Source organism: Phyllobates terribilis, unplaced genomic scaffold, assembly GCF_046119375.1.
Source record: "Phyllobates terribilis strain yellow unplaced genomic scaffold, ASM4611937v1 Scaffold_71__1_contigs__length_7168151, whole genome shotgun sequence".
Lineage (NCBI taxonomy): Eukaryota > Metazoa > Chordata > Amphibia > Anura > Dendrobatidae > Phyllobates > Phyllobates terribilis.
The window spans coordinates 62,128-75,217 of NW_027362831.1; positions in this window are offsets into that span (position 1 = coordinate 62,128).

Sequence of the window (13,090 nt, forward strand, 5' to 3'; positions counted from 1 at the left end):
GAAGGTAAAAATCATCACGCAATGTTGCAAAAGATGTTGGTTGTTCACAGTCAGCTGTGTCTAAAATCTGGACCAAATACAAACATGGGAAGGTTGTTAAAGGCAAACATACTGGTAGACCAAGGAAGACATCAAAGCGTCAAGACCGGAAACTTAAAGCAATATGTCTCCAAAACAGGAAATGCACAACAAAACAAATGAGGAACGAATAGGAGGAAACTGGAGTCAATGTCTGTGACTGAACTGTAAGAAACCGCCTAAAGGAAATGAGATTTACATACAGAAAAGCTAAACATAAGCCATCATTAACACCTAAACAGAAAAAAACAAGGTTACAATGGGCTAAGGAAAAGCAATCGTGGACTGTGGATGACTGGATGAAAGTCATATTCAGTGATGAATCGCGAATCTGCATTGGGCAAGGTGGTGATGCTGGAACTTTTGTTTGGTGCCGTTCTAATGAGATTTATAAAGATGACTGCATGAAGAGAACATGTAAATTTTCACAGTCATTGATGATATGGGGCTGCATGTCAGGTAAAGGCACTGGGGAAATGGCTGTCATTACATCTTTAATAAATGCCCAAGTTTACATTGATATTTTGGTCAGTTTTCTTATCCCATCAATTGAAAGGATGTTTGCGGATGATAACATAATTTTTCAAGATGATTATGCATCCTGCCATAGAGCAAAAACTGTGAAAACATTCCTTGAAAAGAAGACACATAAGGTCAATGTCATGGCCTGCAAATAGTCCGGATCTCAATCCAATTGAAAATCTTTGGAAGTTGAAGAAAATGGTCCATGACAGGGCTCCAACCTGCAAAGCTGATCTGGCAACAGCAATCAGAGAAAATTGGAGCCAGATTGATAAAGGGTACTGTTTGTCACTCATTAAGTCCATGCCTCAGAGACTGCTTTAAAGCCAGAGGTGGTGCAACAAAATACTAGTGATGTATTGGAGTGTTCTTTTGTGTGTTTGTTTTTCATGATTCCATATTTTTTTCCTCAGAATTGAGTGATACCATAATTTTTTCCCTCTGCTTGGTCTGAAAAAAATTACCCTGACTGAGTGCCACATTTTTTATCTTAATTTCTTTTTGTGTTTCTTAAAGCCCTAAAGTTGCCATTTGGAATGACTGACTTTAGTTTTGTGCCATGTCTGTGATCTGATTTTTTTCAACAGCATTAAACAACTGAATGAACATCCTCCGAGCCTGGTGATTCCATAATTTTTGCCAGGGGTTATAGATGCTGTGATCCATAGCGATCACGGCACATAGAAGAGAGGGAGAGGCAGTTGTGCACTCACCTTTGACGGCCTCCGAGATAAGGTCTGACGTGGTCATGGCAGCCGGAGATCACATGATGACCTCCGAGGCTGCCAGGTACGGTGGCCTGTTAGCCATCAACTGAGTCTAACAGGAGATCTACCAGTGTAAAACTGACATCCGGTCTCATGCAATGCAATACATGTGTACTGCATTGCATGAGACCTGTGATGATAAAAATATTCCCATAGCGGGACTAAGTGAGAAAGTTAAAAACAGAAAGTTTAAAAATTGGGTCACTTGAGGGGGATTCAGCTCTTCTAGTGCTTAAGGGCTCTGTATACGTAGTCCGCAAACTATTCTACAATAATTTGTTCTCCAAAAGCGAAATAGTGCTCCGTCCCTCCCGGGTGTCGCCGTGTGCCTAAGCAGTACTGTAAAGCCACTTATGGGATATTGCCACGTTCAGCAGAAATTGTGTGATACATTTCGGCACCATTTTTACCCATTGCCTTGTGTGAAAATGTAAAATCTGAGGCTAAAACTAATTTTTTTTGTGATAAAAATATAATTATTTTTTTCTTCGCTGCCCAATGGTATAAATTTCTGAGAGTCATATATGGTGTCAGTTTGATCACTGCATCCGTAGAGGAATTCATTGAGAGGTGTAGTTTGTAAAATGGGGTCACTTATGGGGGTTTCCTGCTGCTTTAGGACCTCAGTCTCTCCCAGTGGGTCATGGCACCTGCAAACCACAACAGTAAAATCTGCACTATAATATGACAATTTTTCCCTTCTGAGCTTTGCACTGTGCCTGAAAAGTAGGCTTCCAGTATCCATTGTTTCAGATGCTGCACATCTCGTATCTTGATGGTCTGGTGTGGTATATGGGGTACAAAGATAGTGGGGCCATTCTTCATCAATGGAAACCTCAGTGCCACTGGATATCTGAAATTGCTGCATGATGATGAGTTGCCCTCTTTATGCACTGAAGATGGCACGTTCCCTGAGTTTTTCCAACAAGATGGTGCACCACCACATTATGGGTGTCAGGTCTGAGCATTCCTACATGAACAGTTTCCTGGAAAGTGGATTGGTTGTCGTGGGCCAGTTGAATGGCCACCAAGGTCTCCCGATCTGGCCCTTTTAGACTGTTATCTTTGTGGTCATCAATACAATTGTCTATGCTGTGAAGATACGAGATGTGCAGCATCTGAAACAACGGATACTGGAAGCCTGTGCTAGCATTTCTTCTGCATGTTGCTATCAGTGTGTCAAGAGTGGAAGAAGAGGGTTGAATTGACAATCCAACACAATGGGCAGCACTCTGAACACATTTTATAAGTGGTCATAAACTTGTAAAAACTCATGAAAGAATAAAGTTAAGTTAAAACCAAGCACACCATTGTTTTTCTTATGAAATTCTCAATACGTTTGATGTGTCACATGACCTTCTTCTCATTGAAAAAAATAAAGTTGGATCCAAAATGGCCGACTTCAAAATGGCCACCATGGTCACCACACATCTGGAAAAGTTTTCCCCTTCCCTTATTCTAATGTGCTACAAACAGGAAGTTGATATCACCAACCATTCCCATTTTATTTAGGTGTATCCATATAAATGGCCCACCCTGTAGTTTTAATCCTTCTAACTTCCTAACCAAAAAAAATTGTTTAAAAAATTGTGCGGATGTTAAATAACTATTTTGTGTGACCTAACTCTCTGGTTTAAGGGCATAAAAATTAAAAGTTTAAAAATTGCAAAATTTTCCCAATTTTGCCAAATTTATGATATTTTAAAAAATAATCGAGTTACCGTATTTTTCGGACTATAAAGTGCACCAGACCATGAACATAAGACACACCTACCTGGGTTTTAGAGACTGAAAATAGAAAAGAAAGTTTAAGCAAAAAATGTGGTCATGATGCTCTGTTAAGGGGGATGGGGTCTGCCGCTCACACTGTTAAGGGGTAATGTCCCCCAATTCTGTACTAATATCCCCCATCCTAGTAAATATGCCTCCCTCCTTCCTGGTATACATGGCCCTCATCCCCATCCTGGTATGCATGGCACCCCTCATCCCCATCCTGGTATGCATGGCACCCCTTATCCCCATCCTGGTATGCATGGCACCCCTTATCCCCATCCTGGTATGCATAGCACCCCTCATCCCCATCCTGGTATGCATGGCACCCCTCCATCCCGGTATGCATGGCACCCCTCCATCCCGGTATGCATGGCACCCCTCCATCCCGATATGCATGGCACCTCTCCATCCTGATATGCATGGCACCTCTCCATCCCGATATGCATGGCACCCCTCCATCCCGGTATGTATGGCACCTCTCCACCCTAAAATTTTGGAGGAAAAAAGTTTCTTATAATCCGAAAAATACGGTATATCTAGAAAAAAAATTACTACTATCATGAAGTACAATATGTCACAAAAAACAATCTCCGAACCACTGGGATATGTTGAAGGGTTTCAGAGTTATTACCTCAAAAAGTGACGCTGGTCAGAATTGAAAAAAATTGGCCTGATCACAAAGGCAAAAACTGGCTCTGGCGCGAAAGGGGTAAATCTATAAGTTTGAAAAATATCTATTTCTGCTCTTTTTATTAAAAACACAAAATTCTACTGTGGAAGGGCTAAGAAAATGTACTTGTGAACAAATCTTTTGCAAATTATCCAGATATCAAGAGTTTCCAAAAGGTAATTCTGCCCAACTATGGTACATTGGGTAGTAAGAAAAGGGGAGTCAGTGTTTCGCAGGTCTATATTACAGCTCCACAGGGTTTATTACCCCTCTCCCAGGACCTTGTAAGGTGAGGCTCCATAGCTAAGCTACAGTATGGAGATTGGTGACCCCATATCTGGGCAGATGAGTTCATTACAGCTTCACACAGATCTTTACCCGGCGTTTCTAAGCTTCTGAGTAGCAACCTGACTAGTAATATTATTATACAAGATTTGATCATTTATGAATGACTGGCCGGGCAGATCTGGCATTCTGCAGACTGGAAAAGCTGGGGAACAACCATTATATAAAATATGAAAAAATAGAAAATATTAGCAATATTCTATAATGGTTAATTTTTACATAACACTGGTTCAATTTACTTGATATTAACCCGTTCATGATCTTGTGATTTTCTATCTTTGCACTTTAGTTTTTTTTCTCCTCTTTTTTCCAGAGCCATAACTTTTATATTTTTTCAATATAACCAAGGGCTTGTTTTTTGCAGGACAAGTTGTACTTTTGAATGACACCATTTTTTTGAAGTGCTACTTTAGTGAAGTAAAAATAATAAATTTAGGATTTTTTATCTTCGTTATTTTTTTATAGACTTTACATTTATCATATTGCGGGCTACAATTAAGATAGAGATGGGAGAGGCAGCATTTTGTTCAGAATTGTACAGGCTTTAATTCGACATGTCTTAACCAAGTTTGTTATTTTGTTTTCGAGGAGTCAAATTCTAAATTTTGATGGGCGATTTCGGGAAAACTGTGTTTTGTAAAAAAATAAATAAAAAAAATGCGTATGTGTTACTTGTGTTATTGGTTACATTCCTTCAGGGATTCAAGTTGGTATTTCTGTAGGATCATATTTTGTTGTGTGATTTTCTAAATACAGTCTCATCCTAGTCATAGGTTTAATGCTAAACTAAAAGAATCAATATTTTAACACCTTTTTAATATACAGTTATACATGTAACAACTTTTTTTTTATTATTACTTCACTAGACATTTCCTTTTTCCAGTTTAAAAAAAAAATGAAAAAAATACAGTAAAATCGTCCAGCGATAAAATAAAACATTATGAATTGGTCTGAACAATTAATAGTACGTCTTTACACTGATCTTTTCTCAATAATTTGTTCTCCCTTCTGGGTGAAATGTAATCTTGTCCACAATCTCTTACTAACAATGGCCGTTTCCTTTTGTGTCAGTATGTACGCCTGTTATGGGGTTTGGGTCCACTTGTGTTAATATCTGATTTTTGGTTACTTTCAAAATGTCTGCTTTCTTGGATACACAAAGGATGGTGATGGACCAGAAGGTGCAGAAAAATGGCTTTACTTCTTCATTGTCCTAGTCTTTGGAGAGTCCATTAGCCAGCAGCCACCAGTGCTGATCATACTCACAGGTCACATATCCAGTTATATCATCCATCGCCAATCTTGTGCCACCTTCAATCACTTCATGGACTTCACTGTCATTTCTGGATGAAAAAATCCTTGTTTATATTTTTGTTTCACTACATGGAATTAAAGTGTGGTATTGCTTAGTTCCTTTGATGGGTTCTGCTTTTTGTAACCAATGTTTTAACAAACTTTCCTCTTCTTCTTAGTCCTGGTTTGTACAGTACGTGAACTGGATGTTAGGAATATTTTTCTCACTCAGTTGGAAAAGTTGCATGGGTGTTAAAATTTGGTCTGAATGTGGTCTATGGAGGCTAGCTTGAGCTGCTAGACATTTCACCGTGCCTCCTAAACCATCACATACACCTTTTGCCAGGAGCTGAATGGCAAAAAAGTGCCATTCAGCTTTCACTCCAAAATGTTTCTTGTGATGGCATACAATTATAAGGTTTCTCCTATTTTTATACTGTGCAGAAGAGTCATCCGAGGAGTAGTAGACCTTGCTCAAACTTGTTAGGATGTCAGTTTTATCACTGAAATCAAATTTTTTTGGAACAAATGAACAGCTGTTGAATCGTGAAGTAAGCACTCAGACATAAAATACATAAGTGTAGTTCTGATATCTGACTGTAAGCAGAGTCGGCTTATTAGTAATAAGTTATTACTATTCAGCTAAGCACTTATCGCACAGGGCGCTGAGGGAGACATTGCATGGACCAGCCCCTGAAACCAGCATCACTGATGGGCGGCAAACAAAGCAGGGGAGAGTAGGGATGTCCCAGTCCCCTCCTTTTCGATGATCTTCGTTTCAGTGTGGAAAGGGAAGTGACAGCAGTTTCCACATTTTTGGGTTCACTGTTAAGCCCACGGCTGTGTGCAAATCCACTACTGATTGTACCTGGGACAAGTTGGTATGCCACTTGGTACTAAAGGTAATATCCTCCAAATACACCGATACATACTTCTGATAAGGCTCTAACACTATGTCCATCAGCCTCTGGAACATGGCCGAGGCTGCATGTAACCCAAAAGGCAAGACGACCTAGTGATAGAGACCCTCCGGCGTTATGAAGGCTGACTCTGTCCGAGGCACCTGCCAGTAACCCGTGGTGAAGTACTGGGCCTGCCCCAGTCTCTCAATCAGCTCGTCCACCCAGGACATTGAATAAAGGTCAAATTTCAACACTTTATTACATTTTCAGAAGTCGTTACAAAATCATAACGATCCGTCCAGCTTCAGAACCAGTTACAATGGGGCTAGCCCGCTCCCTCCTGGACTCCTCGATAACTCCTAGCTGGAGCATTTGTTTTTCCTCAGCTGCGATGGCTTGTGTCTGGGCCTCTGTGACAATGTTATGTTGGATCACAGATGTTCGGCCAAGCAGTTCTGAAAATTACGTCCGTATTCCGCAGCACCAATTTCTGAGTCTCCCGTCGCTTCTGTTTAGAGAGTGTGTCACTTATATTTACCTCTCCCCTGGCCATTGTCGGAGGGTCCCCAGACGATACGACCGGAGTCGCATCCGTAATCATACATTCCCAGTCTTTCCTTGCTTATAGCAAATTTACGTGATATAGCTGTTTGGGTTTTCTCTTCCCAGGTTGATATACTCTCTAATTCATCTCCCCAACCTTTTCCCGGACTTCATATGGCCCTTGCCACTTGGCCATGAGCTTACTTTCTGCTGGGGGCACTAATACCTGATCCCCTTGGACATTGACCATACCAGGGGTGCAACAAAGTGCCATTAGTTGCATAAGGATTAAAAGTGAATTTAGGCTGTGTACCCACGATGTGTTTTTCAAGCGTTTTTGCTGCGGAATTTTCCGCAGCGTAAACGCTTGGGAAACGCATGGTAAGCCTTCTGCCATGGTCCCCTATGCAATTCCGCACTTTCAATGCCCATGCTGCGGATTTTTCTGCAGCGTTTATGCTGCTCTCAAAAATCCGCAGCATGTCCATTAATTTTGCGGAAGCGCTGCGTTTTCGCCGCCATTGACTTGCATTAGAACGCACCAATTCTGCAAGACTGCTTCTGTACATGCTTAATTGGCGCGTTGTAATGTCTGGATGGTGCCCGAGTGTGGAGAAGAGAAGACTCTCATCCACACCCAGGTACCATAGAAACTGTAAAAAAAAGAATAAAATAAAAAATAAAGATTATATTCACCTACCGACAGCCCCCGGTCTCCTTCCCTGTGCTTGCCAGCAGACTGAAGGACCTGCGCTGACGTTACAGTCATGTGACAGCAGGTCTTTCAGTGCAGTGTCCCGCGATCAGCTGGCAGCCAGGAAGGAGCGCAGCAACACACGCCGGGCCATCGAAACGTAAGTATCAAGGTTTATTTTTTTATTTTTAACCACTCTAAAGGTCACACTATATAAATCCATGCTGTTTGCATGGATTTATATAGTGTGACCTAGTTGTCAAGCACTTTCCAAGTGATGCTAAAATCGCTTTGAAAGCACTTGTCAATCCGCATGCGGAAACGCATGTGAATCCACATGTATTACGCTGGAAAAACGCATGTACAATCCGCATGCGTTTTTTCTGCCAGGGAGATGCAGAAATGCTGCAGAAATTTTCTGCTTCATTTCTGCATTGTGGGCACATAGCCTTAATGTAAATGATTAAGTAGCTGAATTTCCATTTTGGGGTAACACTCCTTTTGAGAGATTCCTTGCAGTTACTTTGCATGTTGATTTACTTTGTAAGGACACAAGTGCACACATTTCAGATTTTGTCACCTTTTTTCTGTGCAGATTTGTCACAAAACCTAAAGGGTTTCCCGATGCCAGGAAAGTGACTGAGAATCCTGACGTCTCCTGCACATGTTACTTATTTGTGACTTGCAGGTTTGGTGAAGATATAATTCTGCAGGATGTCAATTCTGTCAGCGTTTTTGCTGCAGATTTCACCCACACTGATGAGTGGGGAAAAATCTGCACCTATTTACAGCATTTTCCAGACAAGAGATGGAGAAACCAAAAGCTTAATGTGTGCACACAGCCTAATAGACGTCATTACTAGTGTTGAGCGAGCATGCTCGACACTGCTCGTTACTCGCCCGAGCATCTCACTACTCGGGATGTTCGGCGAGCACCGAGCATTTCCGGGTTACTCGGGCGGGAGCTCGGGTCTCCGCCCTGCATGTTTGGCGCTCTTTACAGAGCCAATGAACATGCAGGGATTGCCAGCCAGTCACTGTAATGCCGCAGCCATGTTGTTTGTGGGCATTACAGTGATTGGCTGGCCGCCCAGCGTCACCTCGAGTATTTAAAACCGGGCGCCGCCATCTTGGACTCAGTCGCCCGGGATCACACAGTCTAGGGAAAGTGCTGCTGATTTAGGGAGAGATATATACTGCGAAATAGTTAGTGTAGGGTCTGTAAAAGCTGCCAGATCAAACAAACCGTCCTTCTCAGGACTAATATCTATCCCAGATATCAGGCAGGCAGGCAGGCAGGCTGTATAGGAAACGCAGTGGTTATACCAGCAAACGCTGCATTACAGTCCTGTGTGCTCCTGCTGCTCAAATTGCTAGACTTAGCTCCAGGTCTCGGGGGCCAGGAAAAATCCTTTTTTTTTTTTTTTCATCTAAATCCTCTTTTTTTCTCCGCTAGAAGTGGTGGAAGAGGAGATCCCATGTAGCGATGCCCAAATATTTGAACAGCCACGGCCACAGGAAGGCGACGCTGGCGCAATTTGTCACAAGAGGTGGACGATGACGAGACACAATTGCCACGAAGTGAGGAGGAGGATCGTGGTGCGGAAGTGGAAGAGGAGGACGTGGTGGATGATCTAGTAACTGACCCAAGGTGGCAGGAGGACACGCAGAGCGAGGCGAGCAGCACACAGGGGGAGGGAGGCAGAGCACCCCAACAGACAGGAAGAAGCAGTGTGGTGGCTGCACACAGAAGGCGGGCAACCGTTCCCCGTAACACCAACACGAGGGACGTTGCCAGTACAACCGGTAGGTCTTCCAGAGTCTGGAATTTTTTTAAAGACTCTGCTGATAACCCCAAAAAGGCCATTTGTACCACCTGCCATGCCAGTGCCAGCAGGGGTGACAAAAGTACCAGCCTGACCTCCACCAACATCATCAGGCACATGTCAGCAAAGCACCCGACTTTGTGGGGCGAACCCCAGGGTCCACGACCAGTGTCAGCGGGTGTCACCACTGCTTTTTCCGCCGTTGTGCGTGTAAGAGAACCCCCTGTTGTGCGTGCAAGGCAATCCCCTGTCCATACTGCATGCAAAGATTCCCCCTCCTCTCAGTCTTCACTTGTTATGGCAGTTTCTCAAGAAACAGCATCAACGTCCACGTCAGCGTTCAATTGTCCTTATCCCAGACCTTTGAACGAAAGAGCAAATTCGCAGCCAACGCCCCACAGGCCACAGTCCTAAATTCGCACATTTCACGACTGCTTGCGTTGGAAATGCTGCCTTTTAGGCTGGTGGAGACGGAATCCTTCCGCAACCTTGTGGCGGTGGCCGTCCCTCGGTGCTCGGTCCCCAGCCGACACTATTTTACCCGGTGTGCCATCCCCGCACTACACAAGCATGTGTCCCAAAACATCTGCCGTGCCCTCAACATCGCAATTACTGGGAGAGTCCACCTGACAACGGACACGTGGACAAGAGCTTGTGGCCAGGGACGGTACATCTCTCTGACGGCACACTGGGTAAACATAGTGGAAGCCGGGAACCAGTCGGACCTTGGGACGGAACACATCCTCTCCACATCGAGGATTGCGTGCCCTATGTCAGTCAGAGTTGCCCCCACAGTGTACAGCTCCTGATGATCATCCTCCTCATGTTCACCCTCCATCTCAGATATCACCGCATCAGTTACAAGCTGGAAGCACTGCCGTACTGCCTCCGCCAAGCAGCAACAGGCTGTGCTGAAACTCATAAACTTAGGTGATAAACCTCACAGTTGTGGACAGCTGTGAAAGAGCAGGCAGATCTGTGGCTGAGACCGCTGAACCTACATCCAGGCATGGTCGTGTGTGACAATGGCCGTAACCTGGTGGCGGCTCTGAGGCGAGATCACACACGTACCATGCCTGGGTCATGTGCTTAAGCTCGTGGTTCAGCGGTTTCTTAAATCGTACCCCGAGTTGCCAGATCTGCTCGTCGAAGTACGCCGCCTGTCAGCTCATTTTCAGAAGTCGGCTACAGCTTCCGCCGCCCTTGCTGTGTTGCAACAGCGTTTGCAGCTTCCGTCACACCGACTTGTGTGTGATGTCCCATACGCGCCCCTGGGCCTGAGTCGCGCAGCGTTGCGCACGCGGGAGCCTACCCGGAGCCGGATCTGATAGGGGTAGTAGTCTCGTGGCGGTGACCCGGTCCGTGCCCAGGGAGTCAGACTAAGTGGCGGTGTATTAGCAGTAGATGTAGGACGACTACGCCACCCGTTGAATGCAGCTATGGAGCTGCCGCTGCAGGGCAGACCGCTGAGGCCGGTGGAAGGATGGTGCAGCGTGGATGGTATAACCCCCAACGGGAGGAGTATGGCCTCAGGGCAGCCGACGTGGATGATGGGGGTAGCAGGAACCACTCAGAGACGATGTGGTGTAGTTCAGGGTCTTTACTGGTGACAAAGATAGACCCTCCCGGAGTACTGGCTAGCGGTCGGGGCCTGGTCAGTCCTTGAGCAGATGGGATCCCCCTTGGCCAGGTGGAGTTGTAGGCCTCCCCAACTAATTGTACTCTTCTGGCTACCTTGCTAGAGGCGGGTAAAGGTAGCCCACGTCCCTGAGTGTACCGTGTGGTGCTCACCCGTATGGCCGGTGACTCGGGGCCTTCTAGTGGCTTCCGCTCCACGACGGCGGTGCTGGTCCCACGCGTGTGACCGTGCCTTCGGGTTTCTTGGCCAGAGGACCTGAAATCCCCTGCCGGTCGGTTTCTGCTGCTGGGTCAGGGTTAGTCCCCACAGCCTCGGACTCCGGGTCCGGGGGTAACTCTTCAATCAGGGCGAGCTCTTCAGCTGCCAGCCCCTGATTCCTTTTAGCACGACTTCCTCAGAGCTCCTGATCTTTCTTTCCTATAGCTGCTTCTCCTCTTCTCTCTCTACTCTTCTCTTCTCTTCTCTCTAACCCTGCCTCAGCCCCAGTTTTATATAGGGGAAGTTCTTCCCCTCCCAGGACTGGGCAGGAGGTGTGGCATGCATAGGATTCCTGACCAAGAGACCTCCCACCTGCTCTCAGACATAACATTGCTATTACTGTGGAGACCAGAGCCCTGGGGTGCCACATTCCCCCCTAGTGAAATTTAGTACTCCGGGACTAAACATACTTTTGTAAACATAACAAGGTGTAAACAAAAACAGTACAATAAAGAAAACACATTAGGATGGTCACGGCGTGTCCGCAACCGGGTGTAACTTTTGAGGAAAACAAGGGTGTCCATTTCACCAACACAGGGAGACGTAACCAGGTAGGGGTCTGTCCTGCCCCGAGTCCTTAACAGTCTTTTAGTCCGTCCTGGGTTACGCTCCAACTATATGCACAAAGGATTCCCGGTAAATCCACCAAAGACTCCTATAAATAACTAGAAACACATAATTATACACAAGCAACAATAAACAGGTAAACATTAATAAAACAGCTTGAACATTTAGATCCTCCACCGTATGGGCAACTGGCCTCTAGTGACCCTAGTGGACCTACGGAGCTGGTTGACTGGTCCTGAGCTACAGGGTATAGGAGCTGTCAAGGGTAAACTGGGCAGCCGTCTACGGACTCTTTGGGTCACTAGGGGTATGGCAGGCTCACTATAAGCAGAGGGTTGATTTTCCTGGTCTGCTTGTGTGGGGCCTTCTGCCTCCTGGACCGGCTGTTCTTCCCGCTCTACCTGTGTCTCCTTAGGCACTTGGGATGCTGGTTGGAGGAACGTGAGGACGGGTACCACAACAGCACCATTGATTTGAGTCCAAAACCGAGGGAAGTCTCCGAGCACAGTACTAACCCTATCTTCCCTTTCCTCTACGGGTCGAGGGTCCTCTTGTTCCTCTTCAGGGTTCCGTAGCTGTTCGGGACACTTCGTCAGGTGATCCCGGGATACAATGGCTGTGGTTTCCCCTCCGTCTTTACTGATCGTACAGATCTTTGGGTTGTCGTGGCTTGAGGGCAGTACGGTGTACGGGTCCTTCTCCCACTGGTCGTCCAACTTGTGGAGCCGTCTTTTCCTCTTCAAGACCTGCTCTCCGGGCACCAGGGGAACAGCGGGAGCATACTGGTTGTAAGTTTTCTCTTGTCTTTCCCTAGCTTGACAGAGACTACGCTCCACGCTCTCCTGTACTTTTCGGTACTGCTGCTGCCTCTCTGTGTCCCAGTCTGCTTCTGGTGAAGTGTCCTCGGGTGTCAGGACTCCCATCTCCAGATCAACAGGAAGCTTACCAGGTCTTGCCCTCATCAGGTAAGCTGGGGTACAGTTGGTGGAACCTACAGGGATGTGGTTGTATAGGTCCACCAGGTCGGGCAGCTTCTCAGGCCACAGACTGCGTTTCTCCAGGGGCAATGTTTTCAGAAGATCTATCACCACCTGGTTCATTTTCTCACAAAGTCCATTAGTTTGCGGGTGATAGGGTGTTGTTCTTATCTTCCGGCAGCCATACAGGGTGCAGAACTCCTGGAAGACCTCCGCTTCAAAGGCAGGCCCCTGGT